Source organism: Mobula hypostoma, chromosome X1 (assembly GCF_963921235.1).
Source record: "Mobula hypostoma chromosome X1, sMobHyp1.1, whole genome shotgun sequence".
NCBI lineage: Eukaryota > Metazoa > Chordata > Chondrichthyes > Myliobatiformes > Myliobatidae > Mobula > Mobula hypostoma.
In genome coordinates, this window is record NC_086128.1 from 11912636 (window position 1) to 11925827 (window position 13192).

The following is a 13192-nucleotide window of genomic DNA, read 5'->3' on the forward strand; positions in this document are numbered from 1 at the left end:
ACAATTCACCAGGGTTATGGTAGTGTAGCAGCTACCATAATGCTCTACAGTGCCAACTATTGGGGTTCAGTTCATGCCACTGTCTACAAGAAGTTTGTAGATTCTCCCTGTGACCCCGTGGGTTTCCTCCAGGTGCTCTGGTTTCCTCCCACATTCCAAACATACAGGTTAACAAGATGTTGGCACTGGAAGCACAGATACTTGCACATCCTCGGACTGTGTTGGTCATTGACGTAAAAGATGCATTTCACTATGTCAATGTATGCATGACAAATAAAGCTCATCTTTTAATCCTTTTCTTTTCTCTTCTTTTGATGATTGCTATGCAAGTATTTAAAACCCATGGCAACAGAACCAGTAGAAATCAAAGCACGTCACTGTGCTGGAGTCCCACAGGAGGAAGTGAGGGACACGGGGGTTAACTCCCAACCGCTGGCCAAACCCAACAAATGAGGAGGGCTACAAGATAGCAAGGTGATGGCAGTCAATAAACCACATCACACAGTTGCTTCCATACCCACCACTCCAGTATGGCAGCTGGAAAAATAACACTGGAGACTTGAGAGCAGATCTATAGACCCTCCTTTCCAGTTGTTAGGAGATCATTCGCAGAGGGACTAGGATAAGAACCAAAAAAGCTGGAGGTTCACTCTCTAGTGTGGCCCAAGTTAGTTATTCAATCAGGTACGTTGGTTCCATGCCTGCTGAGCTAATAGAGGCATATGGCAGCAAAGCCTCAAGCTTACTGTGTTAGAAAGCACATGGAATTCCCTCTCCACTTCTCTCCTGGTCTGCAAGACATTAGATATTTGGCAAATTTATTTTAAATAACACCGGGGGTGGGGGGAAGGGGGGGGTGCACCAGTATAGTATTGATTCCATCTTACAATAGAACATAGAATCATACAGCACATTACAGGCCCTTCGGTCCACAATGTTGTGCTGACCCTCAAACCCTGCCTCCCATATAACCCCCACCTTAAATTCCTCCATATACCTGTCTAGTAGTCTCTTAAACTTCACTAGTGTATCTGCCTCCACCACTGACTCAGGCAGTGTAAAGAGGCGCTGGCTATCCACTCTATTCCTCTTATCTTGTACACCTCTATCATGTCTCCTCTCATCCTCCTTCTCTCCAAAGGGAGAAGCCCTAGCTCCCTTAATCTCTGATCATAATACATACTCTCCAAACCAGGCAGCATCCTGGTAAATCTCCTCTATACCCTTTCCAATGCTTCCACATCCTTCCTATAGTGAGGCGACCAGAACTGGACACAGTACTCCAAGTGTGGCCTAACCAGAGTTTTATAGAGCTGCATCATTACATCGCAACTCTTAAACTATCCCTTGACTTATGAAGGCTAACACCCCATAAGCTTTCTTAACTACCCTATCCACCTGTGAGGCAACTTTCAGGGATCTGTGGACATGTACCCCCAGATCCCTCTGCTCCTCCACACTACCAAGTATCCTGCTATTTACTTTGTACTCTGCCTTGGAGTTTGTCCTTCCAAAGTGTACCACCTCACTTCTCCAGGTTGAACTCCATCTGCCACTTCTCAGCCCACTTCTGCATCCTGTCAATGTCTCTCTGCAATCTTCAACAATCCTCTACACTATCTACAACACCACCAACCTTTGTGTCATCTGCAAATTTGCCAACCCACCCTTCTACCCCCACATCCAGGTTGTTAACAAAAATCATGAAAAGTAGAGGTCCCAGAACAGATCCTTGTGGGACACCACTAGTCACAACCCTCCAATCTGAATGTACTCCCTCCACCACCACCCTTTGCTTTCTGCAGGCAAGCCAATTCTGAATCCACCTGGCCAAACTTCCCTGGATCCCATGCCTTCTGACTTTCTGAATAAGCCTACCGTGTGGAACCTTGTCAAATGCCTTACTAAAATCCATGCAGATCACATCCACTGTACTACCCTCATCTATATGCCTGGTCACCTCCTCAAAGAACTCTATCAGGCTTGTTAGACACGATCTGCCCTTCACAAAGCCATGATGACTATCCCTGATCAGACCACGTTTCTCTAAATGCCCATAGATCCTATTTCTAAGAATCTTTTCCAACAGCTTTCCCGCCACAGACGTAAGGCTCACTGGTCTATAATTACCCGGACTATCCCTACTACCTTTTTTGAACAAGGGGACAACATTCTCCTCCCTCCAATCCTCCGGTACCATTCCTGTGGACAACAAGGACATAAAGATCCTAGCCAGAGGCTCAGCAATCTCTTCCCTCGCCTCGTGGAGCAGCCTGGGGAATATTCCGTTAATATTCTAACAATAGAATACTGTTAACAAGGAGGAGCCAAAGAATACATGGAATTGGTTCTGATCCAAATAATTCCTGTTTGTTCCTGTAACCCAGAACAAAGTTAATGCTGAAGACACTGGAAGAAAAAGTTCAACCTCATCAAGAGGGCTACCTGAGACAGACTAATAAAAACACCAGGACAGGGCACAGAGCCAGCTATTTATAGAACAGCATTCGTTTGCCTTTAGTGAAAGCACAAAACTTTTATGCCTTAGACTTGAATCAATTCTGCCTTTGTCGCATGATTTCAAAGACATAGGGGTTAGTGTTAGTAAGTTGTGGGCATCCCATGTTGGCACTGGAAGCATGGTAACACTTGAGGGCTACCCCCAGCTCATCCTCAGATTATGTTGCTTGTTGACACAAACGCATTTCACTGCATGTTTCCATGCATATGTGGCAATTTGAGCTAATAGATATAGCTCCAGGGAAGCATTACAGCACTTAAAGGTCAGAAGCACATTTGAGCTTCAGTGTAGAATAAGGAATCACCCCCAGACCCTGTACAAACAGTTGTACTTTCAGAGCCAGTGTTGGTCAGACTTCCTAAGGCTGTTTAGATGAGTTCACAGACAAGGGTCCAACATGGTTTTCCCTTCTCTGGCAAGACATGGAATCACATTACTGATTCAGCGGAGAACTGGGATATGCGGAGGAAGGCAGGCGTTGAGCACAATCTGTGGTTAGTCATTATCAGACAAAGCAGCCAGACAGGATAAGCACTGCCTCAGGGACAGTGTCAAATAGTTGGGTCAGCCAGGATTTCCACTCCCGATAACTGTTCATTAGAAATATACTTTTAAGTTCCGTTCCTGGAACATGGGTGACACAGGCAAGGTCTCATTCACTGGCTCCCCTCAGTTGCCCCAAGAGGATAGTGAATAGTTTCCTCCAACACTGTGGCTCACATACTGATGCTTTACTTCACTGTTATTGTCAAGGAATCCCTGAATTCTGACTCAGTAACTATGAAGAAATACACATCCAATTTTGGACAGCCAGGGACAAAGCTGTCTCTATGGTGGTGTTGCTCTTGCATTTCACACCAAAAGGAATGGATCATAAAGGAGGCAGGGCACTTAAATAGTAGGCATCTGCTACACTGAATTCTCAGTACTCAACTGAGAATCAGGTAGATCCTAGTCTTGGATGAGTATTGCAGTGGCAAGCCAGAAAGTGAACTATCCATCAACTCCTCCCACCACCCCACAACCTTCCAAGTCTTGTAGAATCCAAGAAAGCTTCTAGGAAGATGATGGCGAATTGTTCATTCTAGATCACCCTAGTCATGATGCCTTAGCTTGCGCATTGGCCAAGTCTCACTGCAGGCTGTGCCTTCTCCTGGGCTTCTGTTAACCTGGCAACAGTAAACAAGGTCAAATTTGAGTGCCATTTGGACACTGCATTGAAGGATGCACAATACTTGTGGAATTGTACCCTTTGCATGGGTGAAGAGAAAACTTGCAGAGAAAGAAGCAACATGAACATTCTCAAAGACAAGATGCCGTACCAAGCTTGATGGTAGAAGGAGCAAGGCACAGGCTGCAAGAAGATCCTCTCAAAAATCAAAGTTGAACACAAACGCAAGGCATCTCTTCCATACATTATAACTAAGATTGTACATTAAAGCAAGGGTACAATACTCACTGCCAGAACCAATGTATTGGGACTTATTTCAATTTACTGCTTCCTGGATAACATCTATTGCAGTTGGCCAATGGTTGGTCTTTGCATTTTAATTTCAATTTGTACAGCATTCTGCTCTTGGCCACAGACCCAAAGTTAAGAAATCTAGACAGAAAAAGTAAATTCACTAAAACAGAGGCAATGAAGTAAACAAGGCATGTAGACAACATACATAGAACACCTCGAATCAACAGATGGTGAGCCATTTTAAACATCCTGCACGTTTTCTGATCTCTATACCGCCAAAAAATAATGGAAATCAGAAATAAAAAACAAATATGTTAAAAATACTCAAGTTGGGCAACATCTGTGAAGACAAACAAAATTCAGGTCTTTGATCTAAAAGGTCAAAAAAAAAGGTCACTTCCTCCTTCCACAGATGCTGCCAGACCTGATCACCATTTCCAGCAATGTTTGTGTTTCACCTTTCTATGAATGTTGCTTTCCTTTCTACTAATCTGGTACTTCCCCAATCACTGAAGGGAGAAACTGAGGGGCTGAATGGCTTGATTCTCCATTCATTTTCTACATCTTCACTGGCTGAGCAAGAATTACAGGCTGGTGGAGAAACCTGACGAGGAGACGGTATAGTGTATTACACAAAGAAATCTACCAGAGGAGAGTTCATAGTAACAGATTCTACAAGCTAAAGAGTAAACTAATGTATTTGGATATTAAGGGTAATAACATCTCCACCTTGCTGACAATCAATTGGATCCTTGACTTCCTAACCAGAAGACTACAATCTGTGCAGATTGGTGATAACATATCCTCCTCGCTGACGATCAACACTGGCGCACCTCAGGGGTGTGTGCTTAGCCCACTGCTCTACTCTCTCTATACCCATGACAGTGTGGCTAGGCATAGCTCAAATACCATCTATAAATTTGCTGACAATACAACCATTGATGGTAGAGTCTCAGGTGGTGACGAGAGGGCGTACAGGAGTGAGATATGCCAACTAGTGGAGTGGTGCCATAGCAACAACCTTGCACTCAATGTCAGTAAGATCAAAGAGCTGATTGCAGACTTCAGAAAGGGCAAGACAAGGGAACACAAAACAATCCTCAGCAGGATCAGAAGTGGAGAGTGTCAGCAATTTCAAATTCCTGGGTGTCAAGATCTGAGGATCTAACCTAGTCCTAACATATCGATGCAGCTATAAAGGTGGCAAGACCAGCTATATTTCATCAGAAGTTTGAGGAGATTTGGTTCATCACCCAAAACACTTGAAAGCTTCTATAGATATACCGTGGAGAGCATTCTAACAGGCTGCACAGAACCAAAAGCTGTAGAGAGTTGCATCTTGGGTACTAGCCTCTATAGTAGCCAAGACATCTTCAAGGAGCGGTGTTTCAAAAGCGGCTTCTATCATCAAGGACCTCCACTGTCTGGGACATTCCCTCTTCTCACTGTTACCATCAGGAAGGAGGTAGAGAAGCCCGAAAGCACACACTCAACCATTTAGGAACAGCTTCTTCCTCTCTGCCATACAATTTCTAAATAAATATTGGAACCCGTGAACACTACCTCACTATTTTTTTAATCCTATTTCTTTGCAAACCCATCTTAATTAGCTATTTAATATACACATACTTATTCTAATTCAGTTTTCCTATATTTATCTTGGATTGCATTGTACTGCTGCCACAATGTTAACAAATTTCACAACATACACTGGTGATACCAAACCAGATTCTGATTTCCTAGAAATCAGAGATAAAAAGCAACACTGATATTAACATTGGGAATTTCATTGAGCTTACATATTGACTTTGTTCCTCTCTCCATAGATCCTGCCCACTTCCAGCATCCTTTTTTTGATTTATTTTTAAAGAACACTGATGCAGACCTTGAATGTTGCAAGAGTCTGCTTCTTCAGAAGAGGAAGGTGGACAGCTGAAGTAGTGCATGTATGGAATTAAATTTTGCAAGAGACAACCAGGCAGTCAGACACCAGCAATGTCTCTCCATGCACTGATATATCAACCACATCAAGGAACCGAAAGGAAAACAAACCAACAAAAAAAAAGCAGCACAGGCTTGATTGAATTGACTTTATTTCTTATATCCTTCACATACATGAGTAAAAATCTTTACTGAGTTCAGAGTTAGATGGAGATGTAAGGTAATTTATAATAAATAGAACAGCCAATGTAATATAGAGTACACTCAAATTAGCATGAGTTAATCAGTCTGATGGCCTGGTGGAAGAAGCTGTCCCGGAGCCTTTTGGTCCTGGCTTTTATGCTGCAGTACCGTTTCCCGGATGGTAGCAGCTGGAACAGATTGTGTTTGGGGTGACTCAGGTCCCCAATGATCCTACGGGCCCTTTTTACACACCTGTCCTCGTAAATGTCCTGAATCATGGGAAGTTCACAACTACAGATGCGCTGGGCTGTCCGCACCACTCTCTGCAGACTCCTGCGATTAAGGGAGGTACAGTTCTCATACCAGGCAGTGATGCAGCCAGTCAGGATACCTTCAATTATGCCCCTGTAGTAAATTCTTAGGATTAGGGGGCCCATACCAAACTTCCTCAACTGTCTGAAGTGAAAGAGGCACTGTTGTGCCTTTTTCACCACACAGCTCGTATGTACAGACCATGTGAGATCCTCAGTGATGTGTATGCCGAGGAATTTAAAGCTGTTCATCCTCTCAACTCCAGATCCATTGATGTCAATAGGGGTTAGCCAGTCTCCATTCCTCATAATCCACAACTAACTCCTTTGTTTTTGCGACATTGAGGGAGAGGTTGTTTTCATGACACCACTGTGTCAAAGAGATGACTTCTCCCTGTAGGCCACCTCATTATTATTTGAGATGAGGCCAATCAACGTAGTATCATCTGCAAATTTAATTAGCAGATTGGAGCCGTGGGTGGTGAGCAGTCATGAGTACACAGAGAGTAAGGAGGGGACTCAGTACGCAGCACTGAGGGCACCTGTGTTGAGAGTCAGACGGTCAGAGGTGAGGGAGCCCACTCTTACCACCCACTGGCAATCTGATGAGCTCAAGTCCCTGATCTTCCACCAGGTTCAATTTCTCATTAATTGAATGGTATGGTGCACAGACACACGGTGCTAAGTAACATAATTTCGAGCCCCGTGTTTTAGTTGAATAAGGAACCCAGTTTGAAATTCAGCAACATTCATAAAAGTCAGTTCTGTGAATATAACTTTCAATGTGAAAGAGGATTTCCAGATCATTAGTGGGGTGGGGGGGAAAGAAAGAGTTAAGTTATTGCTGTGGAAATTCCTTCCACTGACTGCAACGTTCCTCATGAAGCACAGAAGTCTTGCCTTTGCCAAGTGTATTGCAATTACTCACTAGTTGTCCAGGTTTCCTTGATCTGTTTGTCATTAAAATTTGCTTCACTTCCCTGGGAGAGGTTTTTTTTTGGGGGGGGGGGGAAGAGAGAGAAGAGAGCAGAAAAAAAGCCTGGAGGATCAGCATCCTAGCACATAATTTCACTAGGTGTGGAATGGTAGCAATGAAGAGCAGATGACAAAGTGACTGCAGCAGCACATTCTGAAAAAAAAATCTGTAACTGCGCAAGAAATCCAGATGCAGTGAAAAATAGTGCAAGATATTCCAGTCTGGACTGGTCTGATTATTCTCATTACTACCTGCTGTAACTTGGAGCTGCATTTAAAAAAACATCCTCCAAATATAGTAAGGATTCTGGTGTTTGCATTCTGTTAAAAATCTTGCCATCAGCCTTTTAAAAAAGCAAAATTAAAAGCTTTTGTTAACAGACACTGGGAAAGGTGGAACACTTCCCACTTTGTGGGAGCCACCTCTCAGTGAGAGCGGACGGACAATGAAACCCAACACTGCTTCCAGTGTGCCAGCATAGCCTTTGGCCAACCAGGGACGAGTGTGGAAAGGAAGCAATGTCTCAAATCAGACAAAATGTATGGTTTCCGAGTGGCAGTGATTCCCCATTAAGATGCAATGACTAACCATCAGGGAAATATGACCCCAAGCAGAAGCTAATGCCCTGTGGAAGGGTGGGGAAAGAAAGTATATTTTACTACCTTAATACACAGCCCACAAAAAAAAAAGGCACTATGGACCACAACCTTTCATTGGCTTAGCCACTAATTTAATAAGGGAACTAAGGAAGTAAATTACAAGTAGCAGCCACCCAGCACCACTAACTGTTCAAACTTGACAAATGATGGATTTTGATGCCTACATTGGGATTAAGTAAGGACTCTGCAGGATACAGTTATTAAGAAGCAAATTGCAAGTAATTTGACAATTGTGGTCTTGCAAATCCAAGACTGCAGAGACAACTTCCACATGTTGCACACAGATTTGGTGGAAACAAAAATAAATCACATTCTGCCTAGACTTGCCACGGTAAATGTTGAAGAGCATTAAATATGAACAAGACTCAACTCGAGGTGGGAAACTTGAGTTGGCTTGCAACAGCAGTTTTACAAAAATATTTACACTGGAGATAGAACATGGACAATAACATTGCAAAATAAATTGTGCTGTCTGGCTGCAATATTGGCAAATCCAGAAGAAAAAAGGTTGGTCAAAAACTATTGCAAAGGTAGGTACTTCTACAAATCTTGTTTTTAAATTCAAAAGCAGAAGACACCTGGCAGCTACAGCTGCTGGAGTCTGGCCCACAGCAGTGGCGTGGTAGTTAGAAATTTAAAATAGTATAGCAGTCTCTTCATAACAAACAGGAGTATCTGACAATGATTAGTTCTTAAAAGCTTCCAAAAGCGAAACCAGTAATGCCCTAGAGCCTTTTGTGTACCGGAGTTCAACCAGTAAAGCAACAGATCAAAGCAGAAGATTGGTCAATCCTGCTTAAACTAAATGAGCACCTGCATTGCATTTTTCAATGGGAAGCAAAGAGCTGTGTTGTCTTGGGCAATAGTCACACTCTACTTCCTCCTTCCCCTCTATTTGTGAATGATACTGCAAGTTCTCCAATTCTGGGCACAAAAATTGTTGCCACTACCATGCTGATGCAGAAGTATATCTTCCACCCCTTCCTCTACTGTTGTTGGCTCTAAACCCTGGAACTCCCTCCCTAACTGTACTTTGGGAGTATATTCAGAAAGACAGCAGTTCAATAAAGCTGGTTCAACACAACCTTCTGAAGGACAAGGATACGCAACAAATGCCAGGCTTGCTCAGATCCTGCAAATAAATGTTCAAGCCATTCATAAAAGATCAATGGGGGGGGGGGGAAGAAGAAGAGAAGAGGCAATTAATTTTGTAACTGTATTTTGAGCATTGAAGTACAAACCATAACTCTGCAACTAATTAAACATCAGCCAGTTAGCTATTCAAAATGTTCAATCTTGCAATATTTCCACTAGTTTTAAAACTATTTTAGATTTTATTATTTGAACAGTGTGTCCTTTATGGACAGCCAATGACCGATTGGTCAGAATTTTAAAAAAGACCAAAAGCATATAGAAATTAATGATAAAATCCCAAAAACACAATGGCTTAAAAATTGCCACAACTTGCGATCTCCCTTGTACAGTGCACAGCGAGTTGCCAGAAGTAAACAGAAACATGACCTATGTGCAAACAGAACTAGCTGCTACACAATTTTATTCACCAAATCAGATTGAAGAGTACAAAATGAAATGAAGAACACAAGTTTGAATGGATGAATTCCATAGCACCACATATCAAGAGAACTGAACTAAATAAAATTGGAGTGAAGAAACAAACTGCTGGAGGACCTCAGTGGGTCAGGCAACATCAGTAGAAGCAAAGTGATAGTCAACATTGAGTCGAGATGCTTCATTAGGACTTGGCTGCTGTGCTTTGTATCTGCAAACTTCACAGTGATTTAACCCGCTAATATGATGAACTGGACCGAGGCTTTAGGCCTACTCCGGGGATTCTAATCCAAGGACTTAATTTCGTTCAGAATGCTGTTGCTTGCTTCTATTATTTGCACAATTCAAATTTTTTTCTCTTTCTCGGCACATTGGGAATACAGTATGTCTTTATTTTCTTTTAAAAATGGGTTATTTCAGGTTTCTTGCTTTGTGGCTGCCTGTAAGCAAACAAATCTCGAGGTTGTATAATTTATACATTCTTTGATAATAAATGTACTTTGAATCTTTTGAGATATTGAATTTGGTGGTGGCCAAGAGAAGTGCTGATAGAAAAACAAAGTGTTCTAACAGCTTCTGAAATTTCCAAGAATTAAAACCTTAGAACTTTGAGACACTAGTAGATAATTTTAGCAACATAGAAAACCTACAGTACAATACAGGCCCTTCAGCCCACAAAACTGTGTTGAACAAGTCCTTACCTTAGAACTACCTAGGCTTACCCATAGCCCTCTATTTTTCTAAGCTCCATGTACCTATCCAGGAGTCTCTTAAAAGACCCTATCGTTTCCACCTCCATCACCTTCGTTGGCAGCCCATTCCACGCACTCACCACTCTCTGCGTTAAAAAAAACTTACCCACCATCTCCTCTGTACCTACTCCCAAGCACCTTAAAACCGTGCCCTCTCGTACTAGCTATTTCAGCCCTGGGAAAAAGCCTCCGACTATCCACACAATCAATGCCTCTCATCATCTTATACACCTCTATCAGGTCACCTTTCATCCTCCATCGCGCAGAGGAGAAAAGGCCAAGTTCACTCAACCTATTCTCATAAGGCATGCTCCCCAATCCAGGCAATATCCTTGTAAATCCCCTCTGCACCCTCTCTATGGTTTCCACATCCTTCCTGTAGTGAGGCGACCAGAACTGAGCACAGTACTCCAAGTGGGGTCTGATCAGGGTCCTATGTAGCTGCAACATTACCTCTCTGCTCCTAAACTAAATCCCACGATTGATGAAGGCCAATGCACCGTGTGCTTTCTTAACCAGAGTCAACTTGTGCAGCAGCTTTGAGTGTCATATGGACTCAGACCCCAAGATCCCTCTGATCCTCCACACTGCCAAGAGTCTTACCATTAATACTATATTCTGCCATCATATTTGACCTACCAAAATGAACCACCTCACACTTATCTGGGTTAAACTCCATCTGCCACTTCTCAGCCCAGTTTTGCATCCTATCAATGTCCCGCTGTAACCTCTGACAGCCCTCCACACTATCCACAACACACCCAACCTTTGTGTCATCAGCAAATTTACTAACCCATCCCTCCACTTCCTCATCCAGGTCATTTATAAATATCATGAAGAGTAGGGGGACTTCCAGTAGCGCTCATGGAGTGAAGTCGTGTTCTTGACTCGCTCCATTACCTCGGAGTTTTTTTTCTCTATGGTCAGCTATACTTTAATTAACCATTAAGGCATCAACTCTTACAATACTTTGAATTAAACTGAATTCTCCGACAACTGGATGAAACTTAGATCTGCTATGTCTAAGAACGGGAAAAACGGCAAGGATGGTAAACCTCCGGTTAAACCGAAAGGTACGGATCTCCCCCCGACTGAATCACCGGTGACTTTGAAAGCTATATCGGAGTTAATTCAGAGGGAAATTTCAACCTCTGTTAGGGAGATGATTCGTACGGAAATTGCAGACTCTGTTAAAGACCTGATTCATACGGAAATCTCGACTAATCTCCAGAAAATTGCTGATTCAATTGATAAGATGCAAACATTTATTGCGGAACATCAGTCGGCTATATCTGATCTTCAAAAATTCGCGCAACAAAGTGAGCTTAAGATGGGGAAAATCGAAGAAACAATTAATGTAATGAAGAAGAAACTTGACTTTCTGACTTTTAAAAACTCTGACTTGGAATCTAGAATGCGACGGCAGAATTTACGAATGATTGGGGTGCGGGAAGCTGTGGAATCTAACAACCCCATGAAGTATTTTTCTCAACTTTTAAAAGATGCATTCCCTACTGTATTTCCTGACCAACCACCGCTACTGGATCGTGTTCACAGAATCCCATCATACTCGTCTAGGTCAGATAGACCTAGGCATGTTATCTTACGTTTTCATTACTTTCAAGACAAGGAGAGACTGTTTCGATTCGCTCGATCTAAAGGTTTCATTGATTTTTCGGATCTTAGGTTCCGATTCGTGGAAGATTTCAGTAAACCAATCTGGGACCAACGGGTTCGCTACAGATCTGTGATGTCGGAATTCTATAAGATGGATTTAAGACCAGCGTTGCTGTACCCTGCACGTCTAAGGATTCGCATGTCAGATGGAGTCCTTCGTTTTTTTGATTCTCCATCGGATGCCCAGAGTTATCTGGATCAACTTTCACCTTCAACATCTTAATTGCTATTTTTTTTAATTATCTCCGTTGATCGGAGGCTGTGAATTGGTTGGTTTTAACTTTTTCGTGCCCTAATTGGGCAGAAAAGTTTATTTTTGATTTCTTAAATATCATGAAGAGTAGGGGTCCCAGAACAGATCCGAGGCACACCACTGGCCACTGACCTCCATGCAGAATATGAACCGTCTACAACCACTCTACCTTCTGTGGGCAAGCCAGTTCTGGCTCCATAAAGCAATGTCCCCTCGGATCCCATGCCTCCTTACTTTCTCAATAAGCCTTACATGGGGTACTTTGTCAAATGCCTTGCTGAAATCCATATACACTACATCTATGGCTCTACCTTCATCAATGTGTTTAGTCATATCCTCAAAAAATTCAATCAGGCTCGTAAGGCACGACCTGCCTTTGACAAAGCCACGCTGACTATTCCTAATCATATTATGCCTCTCCAAATGCTCATAAATCCTGCCTCTCAGGATCTCTCCAACTTACCAACCACTGAAGTAAGATTTCCTGGGCTACCTCTACTCCCTTTCTTGAATAATGGAACAACATCCACAACCCTCCAATCCTCCGGAACCTCTCCTGTCCCCATTGATGATGCAAAGATCATTGCCAGGGGCTCAGCAATCTCCTCCCTTGCCTCCCACAGTAGCCTGGGGTACATCTCCTCTGGTCCCAGTGACTTATCCAACCTGATACTTTCCACATCCCCTTTCTTAATATCTACATGCTCAAGCTTTTCAGTCCACTGTAAATCATCCTTACATATCAACAATTGTAAGCCCTTTTAAAACCTGATCTGATTTGACTGTGCTTTCCTGTGGTGAGCTTGCTCTGTACCCATGGTTCAAGTGCAGGATTTTCACACCACTGGATGTAATTTAATACCAAATCAGGCAGGAGACAAAACT

General features: G+C 42.8%; 1 protein-coding gene across 2 annotated transcripts in view; it reads right to left on the bottom strand.

Moving 5' to 3' along the window:
* cers5 (ceramide synthase 5) overlaps positions 1–13192 on the bottom strand; it is a 132131-nt gene that overhangs the window by 54473 nt on the left and 64466 nt on the right. The gene's annotated exons all lie outside the window — the stretch shown is intronic.